A 26,759-nucleotide genomic window follows, 5' to 3' on the forward strand; every position below is an offset into this window, starting at 1 on the left:
TGTGGATATTCTGGTTATGTGTGGAACAGGCATGCAGGATAGCTGGTATTGTCAGGGGCAAATTTAGCTCACCGGAGTGTCTTTTGGGAAATACCCCAGACCTTCCCGATATAAACATGTGATTACATTTATGGATTTGGCATGTGTTTTGGCAAAAAGACGCATTGCATTGCCTCTGGAGTACTACAGCGAACTGTGAGATCCAGTAATGCAGGGCTGTTTCCCTTGCGAGCAAGCGCTTGCGGTTGCAGCATTTGCAATAGAGAAGGAAGCAATGATTACCATAGGGTGCACTCTAGTTCTGGACGTGGAGCACTCGCTTTTCACCATACTGGAGAAGTCTAAATCCACCTTGACTACTCAAAGTACCTCGGGATATGAGATAACACTGGGAAACCCAGCAATTGAGGTTGTTAGGTGTCGTGTGGTGAACCCAGCAGAATTTATAGTAGAGCCCGCTGAGCAAGCAGAATACGTTCACGACTGCGCCTCTTACATGGACAGATCGAAAGGGAACTCCCATGTGAAGGAGGAAGCAAAAGAGGGAGGGGACATGTTGTTCGTTATTGGGTCTTCAATAATAGTTTTGAACACTGGATGCAGGCATACGGTGCAGTGGTGGTGGGCCACATAAGGGGAGAATTTTGCATTTACTTGCAGGAATGAATGCCACCTCAATACTCTGCACAGTGGGAGGGGTCAGAAATGTGAGGCAGATAACTTTGTGAAGGTTTTTCAAAAGATGCCCTTTTATTAACTCAAAACCTTGGATAAAAGTCTCACTATCCCTACCCTGGTAATGATTTTCCTGCCTATCAAAATAAACTAAAGGAAACACTCTAACAAAAGCTTTCTGTACCTCGCGCTTGTATACACAATAGATCAATAGGGAAATATATGGCAGTTTAATAACAACAAATATAACAGTTTAATTTACACCACCATAACTGCTTTTTCTAATAATCTGGGTGAACTCCCCTTCCTCAGATTCAAGCAGGCTTTTCTTTAAATTATCACAAAGTTTAAGTTAATCCTGTATAATAACAGAAAAGTCAATTTCAGTTCTCTTTATAACCCAACTTGACAACACAAAGTTCCAACTTGGATTTCAAAGGTAATTCACAATTGTTAACAAAGCTTTCCTCTTTCCGCATGTAGTCAAGGTCTTCAGACAGCTTCTTGTCATCAACAATGCATACTTCAATATGGATTTTGAAATGGTTTCCTGTTGATAACGAAGAATATTTCAAGAAAGATCTTGAAACAGTTTCTTTTCATCAACAAAGAATATTTCAGCAAATATCTTGAAATAGTTTCTTGTCATCAACAAATAATATTTCAGAACTTCATTAGTTGCTTGTCAGTATATTTTAGCACCACTTTAGCTTCAGTACTACTTCACCAAAACACTTCAGTGATTCTCCAATGACTTCATCATAAGCTTTATTCCACCACAGTACTTGATGAGTCTCCACCTGGTTTAATCTCATGCCAGGTTTACTACTAGCACAACTGTCTGCTGTGGTGTACTCCTGCCAGTACAGAACCAATGGTTGCAAAAGACTCTTGATATGGTATACACTACTGCTAGCCAAGACAAACTACTGCAGTTCTCTGCTCAGGTATATTCTCCTGCCTGAGCAGAATAAATTGCTACAATGTAATACTGCCTGGTACACTTCCTTGCCAGGCCAAGCTACCAACTAAAAATACTTCTGTGGTGTGGGCCAACTTGAAAGGTTTTAACAATGTCTTCTGATTCACACAATTAGGTTTCAGAATTTCTTCAAGGAAAACAAGAATCACACTGGCAATGCTTCCACTCTCCTGAACCCTTTTTATTAAAAGGGCAGCCCTCCTACCAATCTTGTTCCACCTTTGTATTGTTAACCAAATGCTGATAATAACTCTTCCTCTCCTTCACACTTCTTTGGCTTTGGCAATGTGAGTTTAAGACATTCTCTACACCTGGGCAATATTCGTCACACACATTGTTGTGCTCAATTATCTTTTTTTGATTCAGCAATCCTGGTTGTTTGAATTGCCTGAGTGTGCGTCCCTTTTTGGCTTTGGCAATATTGGGTTGGGGTCCCTTCTTGAGATGTTGTCCCTTCGTCTGTTTGGATGGTATTATTACCCACTATATAACAATCACTTCCTTTAGGTGGGAACTTTAAAGTCTGTTTATGCCAAATGATTTGTGTCACAATCATTAATTTGGTTTACATCAGTTCCATATTCAAAAAGGAGTCTAAATTCAGGCAATGGACAGTCAAGGAGGGCTCCAGGGTCACAATATGACAGTGAAATCACTGGGTTTGGCCTGCACGTCCATGTACCTCGCTGCTTCCAGCTCATCTTTCACAGCCCTTGTGACTCGCCCAGTGATCCGGTGTTCACCTGCCACCGCTGAACCCTTTACAATGGGGAAAGTTACAAAAAGGGGCACTTTCTGCTGTGCGACCTCTGCAGCTGAAATCTCGAACCCATATGACCTTCTCAGGACCGGCATCAGTTTCTCTCGTCACACTGGTCCCGGCGTCCTGGCTCTTCCACGATTTCTTCCTCTGCTGCTTCGTGGAGATTTTAAAACTCCTCCACATGCTACTATTACTACTACTACTACTACTACTACTACTACTACCTACCTCCTGCTTCTGCTGCTTTGATTTACTCGCCTTCTTCCGCCTTGGTCTTCTGGCCTGCATCTGAGGGGGGCTTTTATGCCTCTCAGCCACCCTCAGTTGTGGATCAACAATCTTAATGGGCTGCACTTTGCAACCTTGTGCCTCTGGAGCCCTCTTTGTCCCAGTAATCTGGGAATTCTGGGACTCAAAGTCTACAACACAAAAGTTTGTTTTCTCAATAACATTGTTCCCACCAGGTTCTTTACTCCCCTTAAGCATATTCCTTTTAAGGAGTATCATAAGGATTCAAAGAGAGATTTGGTTTTAAAGAGGATTGAGGTTGCTCCTGATTTAAATTGCTAATTTTAAGGACCTCTCAGTATGCTTTTCCTGGGACTCATATGGTTTTCTATTTCTGGAAGTGTTGTGAATTTGGCAAGAGCTTTTCTCACTCTTGATACATGACCGGTTACAATTGTCGTCACTCACACTGTTACCATTGACTTTAGGCAATAACCATTCTCTTTGACAACATGCCATTATATATGCTGGTATTAATGATATTCCCTTCCTTGAGGTAAACAAGTACTGTGTCTCATCCCATGAAGTCCTCCTGTTTCCCTAGAGCCCTTCTCCTCCCAGGTGATTGTGAAGAATTCTACGGATCCCTCACTGAAACCCTGACTAAAGTCTACTCCTAGGTGACCAGGGGAAGGCTGACAATTCCTGATTCCAACACCCTGGTTGTGGTATAAAGCAGGAGGATCACCTGGCAGGAGACAGGGCCCAGGTTGTGAGGCAATTCCGTGGGGTGAGACACAGTATTTCTCCTCTGGAAGGAAGAACCTTCCCAAGGTACCAAAAGAGGTAATGGCTTATTGTAAAATTAATGGTATGGACACAAGTATTGTAAGATCTGAAAAAGCCTTGCCAAAAGAAAGACCCTTTTGGATATCCAAACTAAGCACCTTCCTCACTCCCAGGGGTATAATGTCAAGGAATATGGAAATGTTGTCTTCAATAAATTACCTTCCTCTGTAACAGCTTATTCCCATAGTCCATCTCTTAATAATTTTAAAGGAAATACATCTACCCTTAAAATTAACTCAAATGTTACAAAACCTTGTTTTGTTAAACAATAAAACTATGAATCCCATAATCCCAGGAGTAATGGGACTAGGAAGAGGGCTGAAGAGACATGTAGTTGCAGTAGTCAGGCAATTGAGCCTAACCGCCCACACCGGAAGGAACCTGAGAGGCATAAAAGTCCCCCTCAGGTGCAGGAAATTGGAGCAGGATAAAGAGGAAGACGGAGTGGAAGGAGCTGGAGCTGTGAATGGAGTGGGAACCATAGCAGTAGTAGCAGAAAGAAGAAGGCATGAGTTTGGCAAGCCAAGCAGAAGTGGGAGACCAAGAGGGATGCGGAATGAGGAAACAGCAGATTTCACCTGCATGTTCTGAGAGAGTTCTGTTCCCCCAAACTCTGAAGTGCAGAGGCTGCACAGCAGAAGACGTACAGGAGAGCTGTCTTTCCAAATGTGAGTCAGATTGCTGTGGTTGCCATGCAGAGACCGGGCTGGAGAGTGAGGCGAGGAGCAGTTTTCAAGGCTTGGACATTAGGAGTGAGAGGGGCACCAAAGACGTGTGGCCAGACCAGAGACACCTTCACAGAAGAAGGGTGTGGGTTCTAATGATGCCAGAAGCAGCAGAAGTTGGCAGAGCAGTGCAACCCTCAGTGCAAGTGTCAGAGAAGCCGGTGAGGGAAGTACGGCTTTCTAAAACCTTGTGCAAGCACTGCCGGTAACAGTATCCAGCACAGCGATAACTCACGTAAGAATTAAAGCTAGTAAAACTTGTTTGTTGAATCTAAAGTTGTCAGCACAATGGAAATGTAGCACTTCCGTATAATCTGGAAGTTCCTTTTATCCATGTATAAAGCTAACGTTACTTAATTCCATTGTTCAATTATAAAGAGACTGTTTCTACCTAAAGAAGTGGTTGTGTGTCTCCAATTAAGGGCGTGAGCGCTGCAAAAAACCATTACCGAATACTTAACACTGACAATACAATTGTGCAAACCTTTAAACTATGAAAAGTACATCAAAGAGTAGTCGTGTGTGCCTAATTATTATTCCTAAAGAAAGGTTGTACTCTGTCTTTCACTTTTGTGCAGGAATAAAATCTAATAACAACCTTTAAACCTTGAAAGCCATATGAAGAGGCTGAGTGTACCTAATTGCGTTTCCCACAGAAAGACTGAATCCTATACTATACTTGAATCTGACATACCTTTAAACTATAAGAAGTTGAAGTGTATAAAACTGTTGATCCAGAAAACAAGCATTGCCCATGCCAAGAGGCGCTCCACACTAACAGTGAAACTAACATTTCTCAGGGTTAAACAACAATCCAGCTGTACTGTGAAGTTGCTAACAGCTAATTGACCTACCATAACAGTGTGCACACATTACCTGAAGCTAAGAGTGGCACCAAGGTTTCTGGGTAATTAATTGGGCTGATAGCTAGCAGAAAGGTGCATGTAAAGTTGTGGAAGGGGAACTGGCTGCTTGTAAAGACTCTTTTGAAGTAGATTCAAACTGTAATGCCCAAGACTGTGGACGCCAGAGATGAGTGAGTCCTAGAGCCAAACCCAGGTTGATATTGTGGCACATAGACAAAAGAGGCATAGAGGCTGCCCTTTTGAAGAAAATTATTCAGAGGAAGAGTGCCTTGCCTACCTGAAGATGTTGAAGTGCTTTACAATATATTTTGTCAAAGTCGGTCTAAAAGTACAATTCATTGAATCTGTGGTAGTAGTCCCAAATTCTGAAGCTGTTGTGGTATGTCGGGTTGTCCAGACAAAGTGGAATAGTATGGGACAAAGGTGACTGTTCTCATGTTGAAGCAAGTAGAACTGTAGTTGTTGAAGTGGAAGCAGCAGCATTAAGAAGTCATCCTGACCAACATACCACTGTGAATGCTAAAACTATAATGCTAACTGTTAATCAAGAACTGTGTATCATTTGCAGTGTGAGAACTGTGGCAAATCTTCTTAAGAGGTGACAAAGCATTGTGGCCAGGATTATTATTGGGGCTATTTTGTTGAAAGTGGATATTTCACCTGAGAGAGGAGATTGTTGCCAGTGGAATTTTGATTAATGAACTTTTATTTTGACTCTGAAACATCCAGAACTGATTCAAAACATTTTCTTTCTTTGGTTGAACATTTGCAGAAGTGACGTTAAATCCTGAGGAAGGGAAAACTACTCAGGACATTTAGAAGGTCATTCAGGAACTGTTAAGGCTGTTTATGTCAATGAATTGCCATATATTGTCCTTATGTATTTGTTGTCTTGTGTGAGAGCCAGTTAGTGTGTTCCCTTAGCTTTTAGAATATGCAATGTATTCCTCCTCAGAATAGAGGCTGTGAGGCATTTTGATATATTGGCCTTCATTACAAGTTTGCCGGTCCGGAAACAACGGTGCCAGTAAGCTTACTGGCACCGTTGTTCCCGGACCGGCAAACTACGAGTCTGCCTGCTGGAGCCGCTGTGTCCGACAGGCAAGACCCTGCCGGACACAGCGGCCATGGTAGGAAAACCATCACGGAAGCACTGGCACCATTAATATCGGTGCAAGTGCTTCCTTGAACCCCATTCCCATGGAGTCACATGGGACTCCATGGAAATGGGGACTTACAATTTACCAACGCCGGACTTTCCGGCAAGTCCGGCTCTGGTAAATCATTACCGATCTGGCGACAACCTGCCGGTAGTACCGGCACGGTTACCGACGGACTCGTAATGAGCCCCATTGTCTTTAAATAATAAAAAGGCATACTTTGAGAAATTCTTAAGCAGTTATCCGCCTAGCATTACTGACCCCTCACATGTTCCTCCCAGCTAACACCACCCCAGGGTCAGGATCAAGAAGCATCTGCATTTCCCTGGCCACCTGAGAGGAGACTTAAGGTATGGTTTTTCTGAGGACTCCATAGGATTCATCACAACAGGCAGCAGAATTAGTGACACTCATAAGAGCATTAAACATGTCAGAAGGGCACTTAGTCAATGTGTTCTCCGACTCTGCTTACATCACCTCCACAGTGCACGCAGGGCTACCCCAATGGGAAAGGAGGCGGGTTCACAAGAAGCGATGGGTCCCCTGTCCAACAGGCACAATTATTAAAGCAGGTGGCCAGGACTTTATTTCCCAGGAGAATGATATGGCCGACAGAGCAGCCAAAGAAGCAGCCTCCCTGCCTGATGCTACCAGCAAACTATTTCTTGGTACACTAGAAAGGGTCCCCTTGATGGTACAAAGGTCAAACAAGACTACGAACACAGACACCACAGAATCATTCAATGTACTGCCCATAGTTGAATTGATTGAACTGCAGGGAGGAGCACCCCAAGAAGAGAAGGAGTTACGGATACAGGGGGGGTGTTCTCTGTCTCCCAAAGACCTGGTCTGGAGGCAAAATAGCACAGGAAAGCCAGTGATGCCAAAGGAATTACTTACCATAGCTTTGGAGCAACTTAATTACCCAGCCCACGTGTCAAAAGAACATGTGGCTGCTGAAATAAGCGAAGGGGGTTTGTTCCAAAGTTGTATGAAATAGTAGCAGAATCTACAGGAAACTGCTTCACATGTCAATGATTTCTGGCAGGGTATACACTGAAAACAGTAAAAGCAATGCTACTGTGACCGGAAGGGCCCGTCCGGCACTTGCATATTGACTATGTCGATATGCAAGACAGATGTACCTCCTACAGGTACATGCTTGTTGTGGTCTGTCCTTTTTCACGCTGGCTTGAGGCATGAGCCTGTGCACACAAAGACACCAAATTGGCAGCCAAAACTCTGATACAGGAGGTATTTTCAAGATGGGGCTTATGCGATGAATTAAGGTCTGATAATGGGTAACATTTCGCTAATTAAATGTTTAAGAAGATTACAACACTTCTGGGGATAAAGCACCACCTGTGTTCAGTGTACCAGCTGCAAGCCAACAGCGTTGTTGAAAGACTAAATGCCTGCTTAAAGAACGCTTGGCAAAGCTAACTACACTTGGCAAAAATTGGCTATATTGCCTCCCTCTCGCTCTATTCGCATTACATACATAACTCACTGCGGATCACCATTTGACTCCACATGGTATTGTTACTTGCAGGAGACTGCATGCACCTTCCTCTCCTGCACATACAATTTCTGATACTCGTAACTCATCGCAGGTACTGGGGGAAGAATTTAAAACATACTTGACTGAACTCACCAAAGCAATTTCCTATGTATCTCGTCAGGTATGACCACGTTGAAGCCGGCCGGCAACTGACACATCATCTACAAGCACGCAAAAAGAGGACATCTTCCCACCAGCCGCACTGCTCTATCCCTGCAAACAGGTTTTTATTCACAGTTACATGAGGAATTGGAAGGAGCCAAGGTTCACGGGGCCGCACACTATGGTGTAGGCAACCCCCACCGTGATAAAATTGGCTGATAAATGAGCATCTCTCAGATGTCCGTCGAGACAACAGCAACAACTGCACCAGCAGCACAGGCTCCCTCAGAGAAGAGTGACACGGAAACTTGATGGAGAGTATTCACCCGTTATCTTTGACATTTTTCTCCGCTATTAGATTTTACAGGAGGCCTGTGGAGGAGGAAGTAGAATTTCCTCGAACTAATGGTAACAATACACGCTAACAGAAAATGAATGTGCTATGGATCGTTTTGGCTTTTCTCTGTGTGTGTGTCTCTCTTTCGCTCTTCTATGGTTTCTTGTTAACAAAGGGACTGACAGCACTCTAAGAGATAATGACAAAAAAGAGAGAAAAAAGGAGTCCTTTGAATTCAGATATATTCCACTATGCAATTAGGGACAGGCAAGACACAGCATCTGTCAACATCTGGTACGCTGATATTCAACATGTGGGGAGAGAGAGGGCTAATGACACTTGTTATGTGTGCTTCTCTCATCCCACATGTCACGAGGGGCCAACATTCTTTCTGCCACAAGAGGTATCAGTGGAAGAAGAGGGATGATTAATGCACCTGTCAATGTGTACGACGCAGGATCTCCTTCAGGGCCACTCTGTAACGGTTAATTGTGTAGATGATGGGGAGAAGGTATATAAGGACAACTATATACAGCTAGAAAGGATGGCCACAAAAGATGCTACTAGGCATATGATAGAATATATATAAGAAGGTGCAAGGAAAGGAGAGCAGCTGCTCACAAATCATGAAAGTGAAGTGCACAAATTTGACAGGGCACGACATTACATGTTGCCACACAAGGCCATTGATGAGAATTAAAGGGTCAGTACTTTTGAATGGCAAATTGGGAGGGGGGGAATGGTGCAGTGTCATGCGGAAGGATAAGTAGGATTTGAGGGGGATGTAATAGGAAAAATGAATGACACCTGTAAGGAAGTGTGGAATAAAAACAAGAGACATCCACCAGTCCACATAAAGCCCCTTACACAATTTTCCCTATGTTTCAGGCCAGCAGGGAACCCAAATCTGAGGGCCACGCTGGCTGCGCAAAGGTGATGAGTAACACAGCATTGCAGAGCATGACAGCGGCAGTGATGGACCACTGGTGGGCATGCAGGACCAAGATGTATACTCAGCTGCCTCCGGATTGGGACCACTGTGTTCTCTCATCACACTTCACAGCCCGGCCCTGGTAGTACCACAAGCAGATTTGATACCTTTCAATGACCACCCAGCACTGTTACAAAGCAAGATGATGGAAGAACAGAAGGCATTACATGGACGTGAGCGCACGATGAACAGAAAGAAGCAATGCAGTAATTATTAGTCTGAGGCCTCCTCACAGAGCTTGGAAAATATAACCCACCACCTCAGTCTCTTTTCAAGGGCATCTGTTTTCTTCACCTCACTCTTGCTTGCTGGGGTCCAGGCAGCCATGAGCACAATGTGGTTACAGGTCACCTGCTACAAACTGTTGCAGCTGGCAAATTTGACAGAAAAGGGGCTCAATGCAGTGCGGAAGAACTAGTCGCAAAGCAAAATAGGTACATTTCAGACATGTTGACAGCAATGGGGGGTGGCATATGCCACAAAATAAACAGTACCTGCTGCACAGTGGTGTCTGCCAATGATGCCCCCAATGGAACACTTCCAGAAGCAATTGAAGAAATGTGTATTCTCTATGAAAAGATGAAAAAAAAAGAATATGGCAGCTGACTCATGGTTTGATTCCCTCTTCTCGTGGGTATTCACGTGGATGGTGAGTATCTTCAAAGTGACTGTCCCCCTGCTCGTCCTGGTGCTCATCGCCTTCTGTGCATGTCAGCTAATACTAAAGAAATGTAAATGTATAAAGGGGAGGAGGAGATACATAATGTAAATGAAGGCTGGTGGTGTGTAGGGCGACACACGGGGGAATAATGAAAAGGCAACACATTCTGAAGCAACCGGAAAGATGTACACGTGGTACTTACAGTGCCACATGCAAATACAGATGAATATGTGCTTTTTGGGTGGCCTGTTCCGCAAATGGACAGGAGTGTGTGGCACTGGGATCATCATTGGGGGCATATGAGGAAGAAGGGGGAGACATGAGCAGAGTAAGTAGGTTGTGGGTCCCTAAGATGGTAAGTAAGAATATGGTGGCCCAAAGTGTGTCAACTGATAGATCGATCGAAGGGGGGAATGCGGTAAAGGTGCAAATACGGTGCTGCCAAGGAGGGAGCACCTATCAGTTGTGGCAACAATGGGTAAGGGGAGGGGGAATACCTACAGAGGGGGCACACCATTGACAGCTGCACCAGGTACCTTATGTACCGCGCGTACAGATGAAGCTTAAGGAGTTTGCGTGACACAGCAGGGGTGGGGGCAGTATAATGTGAACAATACAATAACCGCAACGATATATAGGCTGCAGGTAAGTAAAGCCACCTGCGTTTCGATACCGATGAACCCAGACTTTTGGTGCAGACATGAATTTCTCCAGCACTCTTCTCGTGGGTTTCGGGAGAAATGGTTCAGCCCGACCATTCCCAGGAGACTGTAGTCGCTGGGAGATGGGTCCAGCAGATACTTTTGAGGTCAGTGAGCCAGGCTCCTGGGCACACGCTGGGAAAGGAAGACCTGTAATTAATAAACACTGTTAAATTGAAGGAGCATCATGGTGGGGTTTCAAATCATCCCTTGGCAGACAGCCTGGGAAGAGGTTTGTGAGGCGAGGTGATGAGCCCAGAGGGGACCAATCAGGTGATGAGTTTTGTTGTCCTGAGGGTGCAGCAGTGTCTTGTGGCCTTGCCGATGTCAGCGGGGCACCTCATTGGTTAGTTGCTGTGTGAATATCTATTCATTGCCAAACCCAGGTTGCATTGCATTTCTCCTGAGAACTGGCCACTGGCAGATTAATACAGTTCTGATGGTCAGCACAACTATGTGATGAAAAGTATATTATGGGGCGGTGTAGGAAGGTCTGTGACATCACTGGGGGTGGTTTTGGGCAGAGGGGGTCAAGAGGGCTTGTTCCAATCATGTTTGCCTAATTTATGCCTAGCTATAGGGGGCTGACATATTCCTGCCAATATGCTTTGTAGGATGATTAAACAGTGTTGCCAATTTTGTTCTATGCTAATATTATTTAACTTTATAAAAAGTTCAGCCACAGTAGGCTGTGCTGACATCGCCCTTCTTTCAGTCCGGTTTCATTGTGCTGAATTAATTGTGCTCTCCCAGCTGAGTTGGGACCTGTAATAAACAGCATTACTTCTTGATTGGTGTATGCTTCCTTTTGGACAACTTTAGGGTTTCTAACGTTACGAGCCCGAGAGGACCCCAATACATTATCCTCAGAAGAGGATGAATACTGTGGCTCTCCTAGCGGAGTCACCAATTCCCCTTGACAGTCATCTTCTCCCATGTGATGCTCCTTCATGTTGCCACCCCCAGGGTTAGGATCAGGTAGCGGCTGCCTTCGCCTAGCCACATGAGAGGAGACTTTAGGCTATGGGGGTTCTTTTGCTAAACCTGATCCATCAGTCTCCCCCATACAAAAAGGAACATTTTGGGTTCCCCAGTCCCAAACTGGGTCATCTGACAAATGTCCTTCTTGGTCCCAGGAATTGAATGGAGAATAAGAAGATGTTGTATTCTTCTTCTCTAGGGAATACTTAGCTTTTCTAAATTTTTGTTGGGCATTGATCAAAATGGGGAACTTCACTACCCAGAATCAATTGAGTCCGAAGATTATGTATTGCTGCCACTAATGATGATACTTCCTTTCCCAATATGGTAACACAATGTTGGGCTAATGGATGTCCTTTGGTTTGACCAGGGACACAAAGTACAGTTCTTTTTCATGTGGGCTTCCAATCTGGAGGAGGAAGATCTGCTTTTATGGCACATCCTCTACTTCCGGTGTTTAATTGGGCTCACATCACCTTCCCCTGTATTATCACTGGGATTTGATATTGATTTTTCTCCCCTACACAAAGCATAACATCAGAAGACGTTGCTTTTCTAGAATGGAAGGATAAAGTACTTTCACTATAAAACCCATCATTTACTATTTTCAGTCTCTCTTTAGAGATTTGTGTATAATGTAGTGGGCACTGATGGATCAAATGTTTAAAACTCCCACAAATAAAACATCCCATCTCTTTTGGCAGGAGATTCCCAGAGATTCTACGATTCCCCAACAAGAGTCTAAATCCTCAAGATAAGAGGTTTCAAAATGTCTATGGTTTGACTATAGGGATTCTTGGGATGTTCCCTCTAGTGAGTTATCTTTCAATATACCGGGAGGTGTATCCTCCTGTTGTAAAAGATGATTTGTAAGTACATGACAACCTGTCTCTTTAACCTCTGCAGGGTAAACGTTGTTCCGTGAGATATTATTTTTCAAGTAGTTCTCAGATATAGCCGAGTTCCAAAATGGTTCTAAATCATCAAAGTTTAAATTGGCAGCTTCTTGATGGTCACAACTTCTAGGCTCTGATCGGACCTGTTCAAAACATGTCAATGGGCCTCATCATGAGTTGGGCAGTATCCCAGCGCTAATTACGCCGGGATACCACCCAACACAACTAGCGTTACCACAATTCGGTCCAGTGAACTTCGCGCTGGATCCCAAGTTACGGGGTGTGCAGGGGCAGTAAGTCCCCATTCCAATTGGACCCAATGGGGTTGGGGAGGTGCTATTCCCGCCGGCGGTAATAGCGCCATAAATGGCGTTGAAGCCGGTGCATTCACCTCCAGCTCAGTGCTGGAGGTGAATGCTCCGGAACACGGGTTTGGGCAGAGCAGTAAATGCAGAAGTAATAGCGTTACTGCCGCATTTTACCGCTCTGTTCACTTCGTGATGAGGCCCAATATATTAGTTAATTCAACCTCCTTTTTTATATGGAATTTACAATCAGTTTCTTTTCCTATATAAGGGGGAAAAATGTTCTGCTTGGTTGTCATTCACATAATTACTAGGTCTATCATTGCTCCCTGTTTCCCAAGGAACATCATATACCAATCTTCCTACTCTATCAACCGCAATCGATTTCAAAAGGGTTTGGTGAAGTATTCAGGGACATACATTTTAATTCTTTCCCACAAGAAACCAGAGGAAATATTTTCATCCCGGGTCTCCCTGCAATGTCATAATATAGACGGATATGGAAACTCTACCTTTAATTGCAGTGAGATTAGAGTTTTGTCCTTTCCTGTGATTGCATAATATTGAGGACAAAAAAGATTATAGATATTTTCCTCTACAGGTTTCCTAATAGGGGCAATGGCTTGGCCCGATAGTTTCTGAAAATTCACACCTACATTAACATGAAAAGGCCAAGAATGTTTATAACCTTCTCACAATGTTCCTTCCCCCTGATGTTAAAAGGGTCTGAGGTTATTTCTTCCCCAGTTATTGATACGATAGAGCTATGGTCTGGTAATTGATCATATGACCTTTCCAGGGAAGGAGTGTGCCCATGCCAGTCTTCACATGATCTAACATATGTAGGGGTTGTGTCTATCATACTCATGTGGGATCCCCAGTATGTATCAGCTAAACCCGATCCCACTTCTAACACCATATATGATGGGTCAGAAATGCGAGACTGACAAAGGTATAGTTTTCTCACAAGTTGTCATTTTATTAAATAAAAAGGTGTGAGACGAACGCCTATCTTTCCCTAGCCTAACAAGCATTTCCCTGCCTAACAAACCAAGACTAAAGAAAAAGGGCCTAGTGCCCAAAATGTTTCTACCCTCACACTAAAATACACATTCAGAATGGTGCCAGTGCATCCGACATAGTCTGCTTGCGGGTGCTGATACACCCGCCAGGCCAGTCCTGACGGGAGCGAAGGCACCCGCGAACAGAACTCGTAGTTTGCTGGTCCGGTAACAACGTAACCAGCAAACTTACTGGTACTGCTGTTACCAGACTGGCAAACTTATAATGTCTTATCAAAATAAAGGGCCTACACTAATAAACCTATCGCCACCCTTACTTCTAAATACAAATAGTGTGGTAAACCATGTGGGAAACAATGTTATGCAAAAGAAAAGTGTTATGTAATGAAATGTCAGGATATTGAAGCAGTTGGCTTCCTTCCCCATGTTTACAGCACGGGACAAGGTGGCACACTAGAGCTTAGCACACTCACTGGCTTCTCTAGCACGAGGATGCAGTTCAAAATCTCAACATCAGGGTCTTCTGTTGCAAAGTCTCTTTGCCATTCAATGTCTCTTATTTCAGAGGGCCTGATGCAATACAACAAACATTAAAGTTCCTTTCTTCTTAGGATTTCACATGTACAACTTCATGGACGATTTACTGTTCACCCTGGTCCCCCTCCACCGGTCTCAGATCCACTTTAACTATACTAATACACGTTCTCTTAGAGCTCTCTTGGCCTTTAGGCATTCAGCTATCAATTCAGGGGGCTTTACCTCTTGGGTTTTCCTTCTCCAAAGTCCAGATCAACCTTCCTGGGTTTTACACAGTTTACACACACAAGTTCCTTAATAAATGTTCTTTCTTCAATTAAAGGTTCCCCTAGATCAGACTCAAACTTTCCTCAGTTCACTTCCCCTAGCTTTCTTTAACTTTTTATTGGACTTCCCTCCGTCCGGTTCAAGTCCTTGTCTCTGCATTAGAAATCGAAGACTTTTGACTGTGCACAGGATTTTGCTTGACCCATCGCAGGACCACTTCGATTCACAATTTGATGTCGGGGTCAAAGGCTGTTACTCTTTCAGCCTCAGCACCGCCCCAACTCTGCCGTTCACCTCGGGATGGTCCACTGGTAACCTTGTAGCACTGTATGGTGTCTTTCTCCTTCTCTGCTGCACTGACAAACATAGCCCACTTGGCTTCCAGGCAGTAACAGTCTCTCGACAAAGGGGATTTCACTCTCCAGCCTCCTGGATTCAGCTCCATGGTCTCTCGCTCTCCTTCGCCTCCTTTCCCTGTGCCCTGGAAGTACAGCTTTCTCTCATGCATCGCCTCACTCTTAACTCCTCAGGTGTCACCCTCAGTCAGGCTCAGACTCCTAAGGGGTCTCCCTCAGTCGGGCCCAGACTCCTCTTTCACTGTTCTCAAAATAAAGGTTTTTGGACTTCAAGTCCCAGAGTGCATCAGTGTTCAAATGTGATTTCTCCTGAGATCAGGGTCTCACTGCCTGCCCCTCAAAAGCCTGTGTCTTTCAGTCTGACCCAGGGGAGGAGTTTGGGATTGGGCACTGTCAGGCAGCCTCAACTGCCCCTGTATTAGCCTTCTAGATGTATAGATTCCCTGCCACACTGCAGCCTCTCTGGTGTTGACATGCTCAGTGTCCTGGCAGTCCTGCCCACTCCAAGCCGTCCAGGGTTGCTTATGATCTGGCTCCTTCCTCCTGGCTTCTCTGCTTCCTTCAGCATCCCCAGCTCACGCAGAATGTGCCTGGTGTCTGACCTTTTATACTCTTTGAAAGAGTTGATTGCAGTCAGGTGTGGGTAGTTGTCCCTCCCTGCCTGACCTCATTATCGGGACAACATGGAGACTGCCCATAGGAACCCATTGCCCATTGATTCCTATGGCTAATTCCCATGACGCCCATCTGCCTCTTCTTCATCCCAGTAGTTGGACTTCTAGAATGGAAGTAGGGATTGTGGGTTTTGTAGGTTGAAAAACCATGTAGGTTTTTGTCCGGATGAAGTGAGTAAATGTATTGTGATGGGTGAATGGATTTTCTATTGGGTTTTAATTTCCCTGGCCATTTTTTCCTTTTCCTTACAGGAAGGTACTGGGGTATGATGGGACTCTGCTGACAATATCCCATAACAACTGGAGGGATATCAGGTAGGGTTTGTATCGGAACGGGAGGAACACTATGTCTCACCTGAGGGCGTGTCTACCATATACCCCAAGCACCCCTGCCCAGGTGATCCTCTCTCATCCACCCCCAGGGTTGGGATCCAACAGCAATGGCCCTTCCCTGGTCACTTGAACCAAGGATCCCGGGGTATAGCTTGGGAGTAAACCCTCAGGTTTCTCACACATGCCAGGACCAACTACTAATGGTCCCTTTCCAGGTTTACTCGCCTGCCAGGATAAAAAAACCTGTAACGCTCACCTGACTCCCACGGAGGCGCTGATCTGGTCTGGGTTGCTGTGGCCTCTTCTAGGGTGATGCACAGAACTCGGAAGACCGACTGGACAGGACCCCCGAATCTTGCTTGTCTAATCCGCAGGAGAATCCTTCTGCAGATGGAGAAAGGGGGTTAGCTATCTACGGAGTGACGCTTTGGCTTCCCACCTCCCAGTTCACTCTACGTTGGCCACCTCCTAAAATTCCCCCCGCTAAGTCTCACCTTAGGTTTTGAAAGGATGAACTCTCCATCCTGCTTCTGGTGCAGGGGTGCGTGTATATCCAGTTACTTCACTGGTTAGCTGGAAACGTGAGGTTCAAGTTTACCTGACTTTCCAGGCAAGCGCCGTGAGTATGTAGTTCGTAAAAGTTCAAGAAAATGATCTCCCTTTCATCTGTCTTCGAAATCTGAAGTCTGTTCCTTATTACAGAAACTGCGGGAGTTTTAGGAGTGAAGAATGGAATCGCCGGAAATAACTCAGGTGGATAAGAGGTAAGATGATTCCTTGAAAATGTCTTTTAAATACATCCAGTAATGCTTTGTCTTTTTTCCCCTTAGGGTCCGGGGTATGGTAACTGCCCAAGAAGCAGCGCCGACCCGAGATGCTGACAGACCCGCCTAGTACAGACAGGCAAGTATTAAAGATGGAACCCAGGTTTCATCATAACGATCCTGCTGCTCACCTTTTGTCTTTCTTCTTCCCCTAGGTGCAGGTATGCGGTGGACCATGCAGAGGGTCGCGATGAAGAATGAAGATGTTTCGTGGACAGGTGAGTGAGCGCGGCGCTGCAACGAGCGACGCAAAGCGTTTAAAATAAACTCTTCTTCTTCAGGTAGCCGGCGTGACGACTCCGGACACAGATAAGCAACTGGCAATGTTCTTGTTCTCACCTTCTCTCTTCTCTCCTCTCCTTCTAGGTGTTCCAGGATCTAATCGGGCATGGCTGGAGCCGGGATGCAGGAGCTGACACGGTGAGCGTCCAGCTGCTAGGAGCAGAACAACGCGAAGCGTGAGCTGCTGTCTGGGCGTGGCTTAAATAGCCTCCAAAGAAGTTCCAGGTAGGTATCCTTCCCCAACCAGGTATGTATCCTTCCCTGACCACGCCCGAGTGGCAAAATAGTCCCACAGGTAAAGTAGTCCCATTCAGGCCTCAAGGAGGCCTGGATGTTGCAGCATGGTCTGCATCAGGTAAGTTTACACAAAATCACTCTTTACATAAGTTCACTTGTAATGAGCCTGGCGCCTATGGCGCCAGGACTGATGTCCAATATGAGCCTGGCGCCAAAGGCGCCAGGACTGAGTCCACCGGGCCCCTACCAGGGGCCGCTGGACCTCCCCCCGAGAACATGATGTCTGCTTCCGGGGACGCTGGATCCGATCTGGCTCCTTGGGGGTAGGCATCATGACAAAACCCTACTACTACAATTTCATTTAGTGGTAATGCTTGTCCCATAACTCTCCAGACCAGGATCCTAAGTGAGGAGGTTTGAACAACCACTACTTCTCTTTATAGTCTCTTGACTTCTGTGTCTTGTATTGACTTTTGGCTGTAGAGAATGCAGGTTACAGTGTTCTCCCAATTGGTATTTCATATAAGGAGGATTGTGCTCCTGCAGCTTTTGTACTCTAAAGAAACCTCTTGACTGCTGGCAATACGGGTTACAATGATCTCCCAATTGGTATCCCTTATCAGGAGAGTTGCTCACTGGATGCCCTAGTATTACTCTTCTGCGGCCTTGGCAATACGGGTTACAATGATCTCCCAATTTGTATCCCTTATTAGGAGAGTTGCTCCCTGACTGCCTTGAAACCACTCTTCTGCTGTTTTAATGATAATGATAATGATGTGTTATTTATATAGCGCCTTTACCCAAAGCACTATATACATTTTAGCAATGTGGGTTGCAATATTCTCCCAATCGGTACCCCTTATTAGGAGAGTTGGGCCCAGCCTGCCTTGGAATCACTCTTGTGCTGCTTTGGCCATGCGGGTTAGAATTATCTCCCAATCTGTGTCCCTTATTAGGAGAGTTGCCCAGTCTGCCTGGTTTCATTCTGTATTCAAAATCATCAGTTCTGCTTAGCAGTCTTTTTCGGGGTGTCACAGTCACACTCAAGCTTATCACACTCACTAGCTTCTCTAGCACAAGGATGCATTTAAAAATCTCAACATCAGGGCCTTCTGTGCCAAAGTCTCTTTGCCATTCAAAGTCTCTTATTTCAGAGGGCCTGATGCAGCTGCTACATGCCAACTCACCGGTCTTCCTTTGCATCTGCTTCGGACTTGCGGGTGCTACAGCTGATCTCCCCAGGTCCCTCTATGCTTCTGCCAGCTCCGGTACGTGCAGTCATTCAGGGGAGCGCTAACAGCTATGTGTGATATCCGGTTTAACTTCTTTACTGGGGAGGTACACGGCGTGTCGTCAGCCAGTCTCTGCACGGCCATGCTTCTGCCATGTTGGCCTCAGCTGGTGCTTCCTCTGCCTCACCAGCGTCTGATGTGTATAATCCTGCTGCCGCTTCTGCTACCGCAGCAGTTCCTCCTTCTCCTTCTTCCCCCACCTGAAACTCATTCCTACTTTTAAAGGTCCCAGTCAGGTGCTTTCTAGCACAACTAGACCGCTCATGATACTTCATCAACTCTGAATCCCTCTTCCTCGTCCCAGTACCACCGGCATTATGGGATTTGAAGTCCATAATGTTTTTGGTATTTTTGTGATTAGTTAATTTAAACTGAATTGTGAACTGAGAATGATTAAGTTTATGGGAGGCTGTTAAAAGAGTTTTATAAAAATATATAAAGGTAGAATCATAGCAATTAGAAAATAGTCCATAGGTGCCCCTCTGCGAGAACGAACACGGCCCATTGACCTGTTCTTTGGGAAGGTACCCCCTTGAGAGTCCACAGCCGCACTTTAGCTCACTGTACCTTTCACAAATGGGAAATATCCATTTGCATATCAGTCTTTTCTCCGCCCACATGGGTAGTCCAGCACCGAAATGCTATGGCATTTCCCTTCTGAACAAGAGTACCAACAGCAACCCCATAAACGTGTTTCAGTCTTGTTCGGCCTCATCAGTGAGGTGGAGCTGTGCCTCTCTGAGCACAGTGAGCAAGGGGTCCACGTCTGGATGACCCTAGGAAACTTAGGGTGACTAAACCTAAGTCCCTTTAACAATCAAAAAATAGTCCATAGGCACCCCTTTGCGAGAACAAACACGGCCTATTGACGTGTTCTTTGGGAAGGTACCCACTCAAGAGTCCGCAGCCACACTTCGCCAGGTGGTCCAGCCTCCAGGTTGCGGGCCGATCTCCTTCCCACAGCGCATCACATCCACTGCTTCCCACCAGCAGGTGTCTCCGGTCTCTCTCCTCTCTGAAATGCTTGCCTTCTTATACTCATGACAATTGCTAAATGACCCGAGGTGTGGTGTTAATTTGGTGCCTGCCCATAGTTAAGGAGACATGCCTGATCTCTACAATACTTTGCATGCTTCTTCCTCGTCTCAATACCATAGTGGTGCAATAACCCACTAGTGTTCATCCCTCTTCTTCCTCGTAGCAGTATTGTCATATGTAAATACTGGGGGAGGGCTAGGCTGGTCTTCAATAGGATAAGGGGGATACCATGTCTCATCTGTGGGTACCCCACTCTCAATCCCTGAGGACCTTCCAACCCGGTGATCCTCCCTCGCTTCTCCACCCACAGGGTCAGGATTCAAAAGTGATGGCCTTTCACTGGCCCCCTGAGAAGATGATCAAGGGGGAGTAGGATACCCTCAGGTTTCTCACAAGTGTCAGTGAGGCGTTTGATTTTAATTTAAATAAAACTACTTGCAAACAAGAGGGAACACCATCCATGAGCATGCCGAGACAAAAGAGTTGCCGGTGTGTACAGAACTGCAGTTGGCGTCCAAGCGGGGCTCACAGAAGTAGGTCTGTTGACGCAAGGAGCAGGAGGAAGCAACGGGAGGTGCTGGGGAGGACGCAGAGGATCGGAGAGTGTTGGAGAAAGCCACACTAGACTGGGGCACTCCTGGCAGGCTGCAGAGAAATAATTAAGTATCGAATTAAACAAAAACTTTAAACTAACGAGAATTATGCATCTTGAATACCGAACCGAATGAAAACTTGCAACTAAGCCGCATTATGCATATTAAACACTGAACTGAATTAAAACTAGAAACAATGGTGAGTTATGCATATTGAATATAGAACTGAAGGAAAACTTTAAGCATATTGAATACTAACTTGATTTAACTTGAACAGAATTGTATGGGCAAAGCAAATGGCAGCCAAAGGGAAAGTGCCCATGTGAAAGCAACATAAGGAAAAGAGTGCAAGTGTGTAAGAGTGCCATACAAAGGTTGGGTATGAATTAGGCCACCTGAATGTGAACGATAGGAACAAATGCAGTGTGGCAAGGCAAAAGACTGGCAAGAGGTGGGTGACATGTGGTGGCAAAGGACATGCAAAAAGTGCCCGCAGTCTGTGGGCTTCTCGCATCCCCTGCACACCTATAGTGGCTGAATACTAGTCAAGGGTTCAATTTCTAAGTGGAAATTCTTCAATTACTGACCCCCCCAATAGGGAATCTAAATTTCATTAGCAATGCCTAAGATTTTTTCTTCAAAGATGTAAAGCTGTAAAGAAGCACACATTCACACTATAATTTTGCTAAAACTCAAATTCGTATATTTACTTCTTTTGTTGTGCAATTAGACATAAAACACATAACAAAGTTATTTTATACAAAGAATTCACAAAATACGATTTGTAGAATTCGATTTTCATAAGCTCTATGCGTTTCTGGGACATTCCCCTTCCTCAGGAGCAATAAATCTTCTTTTGGATCATAAATATCCTTCCTATTCTGATAGAATCTGTAAAACATATGTGATTCATATTAGATTAATGCGCTTCCTCTTCATCACACATTCTACTTTCATGTATCTAAAATACTCTGGTTATTTTCTATCTGTCATGATTGGAGTAAAACTCATTTACCTGGTGAGTGTCTTGGGCGGGGTCTATTGGACGATGCAACTGGTGCCCCACCTGGGCTGATTCTGTGAGAAAGAGGGCTGGAACCCTGTTAATGAAAACGCAACTACATTTGAGAAAAGCGTCCACAATTGTTGTCACCATAAACTAAATTTCATTGTACAACCAATTATAACGAGTGGGTCAAGAAACCCTACCTTGTCACTGTTAGTCCATTAAAAAAAATATCCCCAGAAATAATGTCCAGGACTTTGATGTTCAAGTTCATAGATAAGCTTTAAAGGTGGGTAAATTACAATATTTCTGGGAAAACAGCGTGGCACTATAAGGCAATTCACAAAAGAGAGGCCCCATTAAGATTATTGCCTGTTAAAAGATTCACTTGAAGTGTTCGGTATTCAGTATCCTAAGTCAGAGATCGCAGCTAGCAGCAATACTTCGACCTGCTCTTTGATTCAGCATATCGTTCTGCATCAGCGTTCTGCAGCCCTTGCACGTGTGTATGCCAAATGGCCGCTTCCTTAAAGGCTAGTCATCCGGGCGTAATTATTCACGGGTGACGTCACAATGTCAACCAAGCATGTAACGTGCAAACAGCGTGTCCTAATGAAGATCAGTGTAAGACAAGTCATGCGTTAAATGTGTGTCTTTCGAACAAGGCCTCGGAGTAAGAATGTTGACTGGGTGTCTCTTATTGCACTACAGCATGGATGCTTGTAAGCTATTCTGGTGATGAACAATATATTGAATAAACCAGATGTTGTAGTCAGATGTTTAAAGCGGCACATTGTCATGTTGTAAAACTATAAATCCTACTCCCCAAGCGGGTGGTTTGTGGCTGTACTAGAATTACTGGTGCATATACTGCTGGCAGAGTTATTTACCGTGAGCTCACTGATGACTCATCTAGTCACTATGGTTAGGAGCCGTTCCACACGCGAATGGTGAGGTTTATATGACCGCCGCGGAGCGTGTGAGCTCCTACTGCTTGCACTTATGAGATGACTCACGGTTCCCCCATGTTAAATGTATGCTGTGCACGTGTGCGTGGGAGCTCCTCAGTAAACGATGCTCATAAGTCAAATCAGATCAGCCGATGTCACAAGTGCTCACGGATCCCCCCTTGAGTGTATGTCGTGCATGAATGCATGTAAGCACCTAAGGCGGAGGACCTCCTTGATGAAATTTAACAAGGTAACATAATAGTGTATTTCTGTAGATCATAAATGTAATGTATTGCAGCTCAGTTCAGTGACATCCTCCACTCATAATGGCCATGCACTGTAGTCTGGCTTCCAAAGGTGATCTAAAATAGGAAACTTTAGCAAAGGGAGGTAAGCCCTCTACATTTAAATGGGTTCAAAGCCAATCATGCTCAAAATCTGTGGCTCTAAGTTCACTGCGGTTATTTACGAAAACAACCAAATATCATGTTTTAACAAGAAAAAACATACTTAGTTCGAACCTGTTTGGTCAGGTAGCACCAAGACATCATACTTTAACATCCATAGGTTCACCTATGGTCAAAAGGTTCTGAGTTTACAAAACAAGATCCCAAATGGAAATCCTCGTTCGTTCCATTTGGACTACGACTGTCTAACTGCTCTATCCAGTAGAGCTCTCTCAGGGTTTAGCCTTTTGCTCATGTCGCCCCCTCCTGATGGCCTGTGAACTAACTGAAGTATGATGAATTTAAGTTGTGATATGTTATGTGACGGGTGATTTCATGTTTCTTGTGCGGATATTACTTTTGTGTTAATTCCAACACTGTTAAGCTTTGCGAGAAGTCTCGCTTACATAATAGATTCCACAAGGGCAACTGAGTCCATAGATGATCGAACTTGACTTGCATGTAGCAAAATCTCTGTTTGATTTTCACACATGACCTTGGTTGTATAACAGGAATGGGACGAAATGTCTGAATAAAAATTACCGACCCCACCAAAAGACCTAAAACACACCACGAAAAGTTCTAACTACCAAAAGTTTGAACTTTTCGTGGTATGTGTTTAGGTGTTTCTGTGGGGTCGGTATGAAAAAAAAAGGCCATTTCTGGGGCGGGGGGAGTCCCCCGCAACCCCCGCTGACTACAGTACTCACTACAGTGAGCAGGGATTGCGGGGGACACCCCCAGCTCTCCAAACAGAACAGGAAAAAAAAGAAAACAGGGGCGTCCCACGCAACATCCCGCTCACTATACTAGACAGTATAGTGAGCAGGGGTTGCAGGGGAAACCCATGCATGTTCGCATGGGAAATGTACGAACATTTTGTGTTTGTGCATTTCCCATGCAAACATTTCCGTCGCTGGAAAGGCAGCCGCGGGCAGATCACGCAGATCCATCTAACATAACTGCCTTTTATGATGTTAGTACAGTTTTTACATCGGAGACACAGAAATGTGTCACTCTTTTTCTTCCCTAGCATAAGTTGGGAATCCCTTGGTGCTTCCTCTGCCTTCACTAGTTGGTCTCATATGTTTCTACCCCTTTTGTAAGGCATAAGCAGAGATTGTGGAAAATGTTTGTGTAGCTGTAGATCTAGTTAAATTAGTCTCCAATTCTCCATGATAAGCCTTGTCAGGTGTGTATAGGAAAGGTGTTTCATCCTCCTTTTTCTTTGGGATCAACAATGTATCCCTCCCAGGGGTGGACTGGGAACTAGAGGAGGCCCTGGAAATTATGTTCAAAGTGGCCCCACAGTACACATTTTTAGCAAAGCCAACCCTTTTCCTAGAAGAAAATGTGGAAATAAAATAGGTTATCACACAAAAGAGGCCCAGGATGCAGAGGCCTACTGGAAATCTCCAGAGTTCCCTATGGGTCAGTCCACCCCTGATCCCTCCTTAGATTAGAATTTCTGTTTTGTGCTGCGCTTACAGTGTCTGCTGGATACCCTCTTTCCTTGTACATATTCATAATTCTTTCACTCTCTAACCTCAGTGTGTCCAGATTGGATACTATCCGCTTAAAACCTGAACACTGACTATAAGGGAGGTTATTTTTCATTCTTCAAATGTCTGGGGTGTTGGCTCAAGTAATGAAGGGAGTTATTGACATTAGTCGGTTTATGAAATTTGTTGGTTGTAATCTGACCCACATTTACTTCCAATTTGACTTCCAGGAGGTGTAGTTTGGGAGTTACTACCTCCATTGTGAACTTTATCCGGTCATGGATATTGTTCAGGAACCCCAGGAACTCCCCAAGTCTCCTGTTCCCTTCTAGATGACAAGAATGTAATCTATGTATTGTCTCCACAATCGCAGTCGTGGCGACCAGATTGGATGTTGTAACATTTTCTGTTTCCAAAACATAAAGATTTGCATATGCCGGAGGCCATAGAGGAACCCATAGATGTGCCCGATTCTTGCAAGTAGAATTGTGATTCATACTGGAAAAAAATTGTAATGTAATGGATCTTGGTAAGTTCAATAATAAATTCCTAAGTGCCAAGACAATTGTCTTTCCTCAACAGTGCCCATCCTAAAGCTTCCATCCCCCCACATTGGGGGATCGAGGTGTAGAGACTCTGCACATCAAGCGACACCAGAAGGTTGTCATCAGTCAGTGTCCCAGCAAGGAGGAGCTAGGTGAATGTGACTCTGAACACAGGGGCATCTACAGAAGGAGCTGTGTGGGATGAGGAGCATAGGGATCCTAGTTGTGCGACCGATTGGACCGTGAGCCCTAAATTGTGAAAACTAAAGGCATTGTGAAACAAGTCAAGAGTGGTGTTGAACCTTTGTGAAAAGACGAAAGCAAATAACAGTTGCTACGTTGAAGTCTTGGAGAAGGGAACCCTAAGACGTGATTAACTATAAATGCTGTCTTGAGGACGGAGCCTAAAGACCCATTTCTTTTGACCTGTGCTATATTGAACATGGGTAAAGCAACCACAAGAATGTTGTGGAACTATATTGCCTTGGGCTTGGGAAAGGTAACCTTGAGACTTTTATGGAAGTTACTTGAACTTGGGGAAGAGGAGTTAAGAAAGAAGCTAAGAGCTGGAAGAAGCTCAGAACTTTGTGTTGATCACCATTTCTTTGATTAGTGACATCGCTACACGTTGTTCAGCTTTAGTTGTGAGGGTAAGCATAGGTTTTTGACGCAGACATACTTTTAGGTTGAACTCTTTGACTCAGACTTTCCTTAGTTTACTTCAGGTAGGGAAATACCACCTTAGAAGTTGGCAAGTTAGGACTTCTATTATCCTGACATTTGAGTTTTTTTAAACTGTTTATTTATTGACACTTGGCATGTGCAAAGCAACATATACATATGTTGAAAAGTGGAACATGACAAAACCTAGTACAATCATACAGTTTACATTTATATACTCATGAATATTGCGGTGGGGGATGTTGGCTATTCAGTTCATGGCAAGGTGTCTCCCCTGGGTAGAACCATACGGAAGTCAGACCATATGTCCTTTTGGCAGCTGACATTTGGAAATAGGGTGATATACAGTTCTTCCATATCATTTGCCCAGACATCACTCATCCAGATCTCTCTCATGAGAGGTTGTTTATGTGTCCATATCATAACGATAGCCCTCTTGGCCAGCAACAGTCCCAGGTTCAGGAATCTACGCTGAACTATGCCCAGCTGCCTTGTATAACCAAGTATACAATCACCGACGGATAGAACTAGCTGAAGCCCCGATACATCAGATAGGGTAGTTTTAACAATATTCATACAGTTTCGGTCAGAGCCATAGCATGTGTAGCAAATTTGTTTTTGTCCCTACACCTGGGGCACACATTTAGCTTATCGGTCTGAAACCGGTTCAGCCTTGATGGGGGTATTATAATGGCCCTCATTACTACCCTGGCGGAATTCGGAAAACGATGGCGGAAATGCAATACCGCCATCGAATAGCGCTCGGTGCGACTATGACCCGTCACCGCAAAGTACGAAGCCATTAGCGACACCGTAGTGAACGCCAACGCTAACTGCACCAAGCACGCGCGCGCGCGCCATGCCAAACCGTAAATACCACCATGGCGCAAGGGTACGCTAATTCCGACCCTAGCGGACATGTACCTAACGCCATCAGGCATGGCGGAATGTACCATTCCGCCATGGTGAGAAGTACGGCATCGCGAATCAACCGTAAACGGCCCCACTGAGTGCCTGTACACCGCTCCCTGCCCACAAAGTACAACTCCCCGTAGGTGCAATGAAGTCACAATGCAACCAGTGAAATGTACAAGTCACCCATGCATGCCAACGAACAAAAGAAACACAAGAGGGGCCAATGGGAGCTGCAGGGCACAGATGGCACGAATACAGAAGCCGATCCAATGGACATGACCACAGTCCCCCCCCCCCCGAAACGCACGCAAACACAGGCACCTGTGACCAGCAATATTCCGAAAATCACATCATTCCACCAGTCCACCTGGCTGACCGGCATCTGTTACACAAAACCCAATCCCCCGCCCCTGAGCATGACAACATTCAAACAGTCATATTGGCAGCCCCCATCCCTGACCTCACTGGGCTTCGTA

Source organism: Ambystoma mexicanum, chromosome 4q, assembly GCF_040938575.1.
Source record: "Ambystoma mexicanum isolate Mex_15411 chromosome 4q, UKY_AmexF1_1, whole genome shotgun sequence".
NCBI lineage: Eukaryota > Metazoa > Chordata > Amphibia > Caudata > Ambystomatidae > Ambystoma > Ambystoma mexicanum.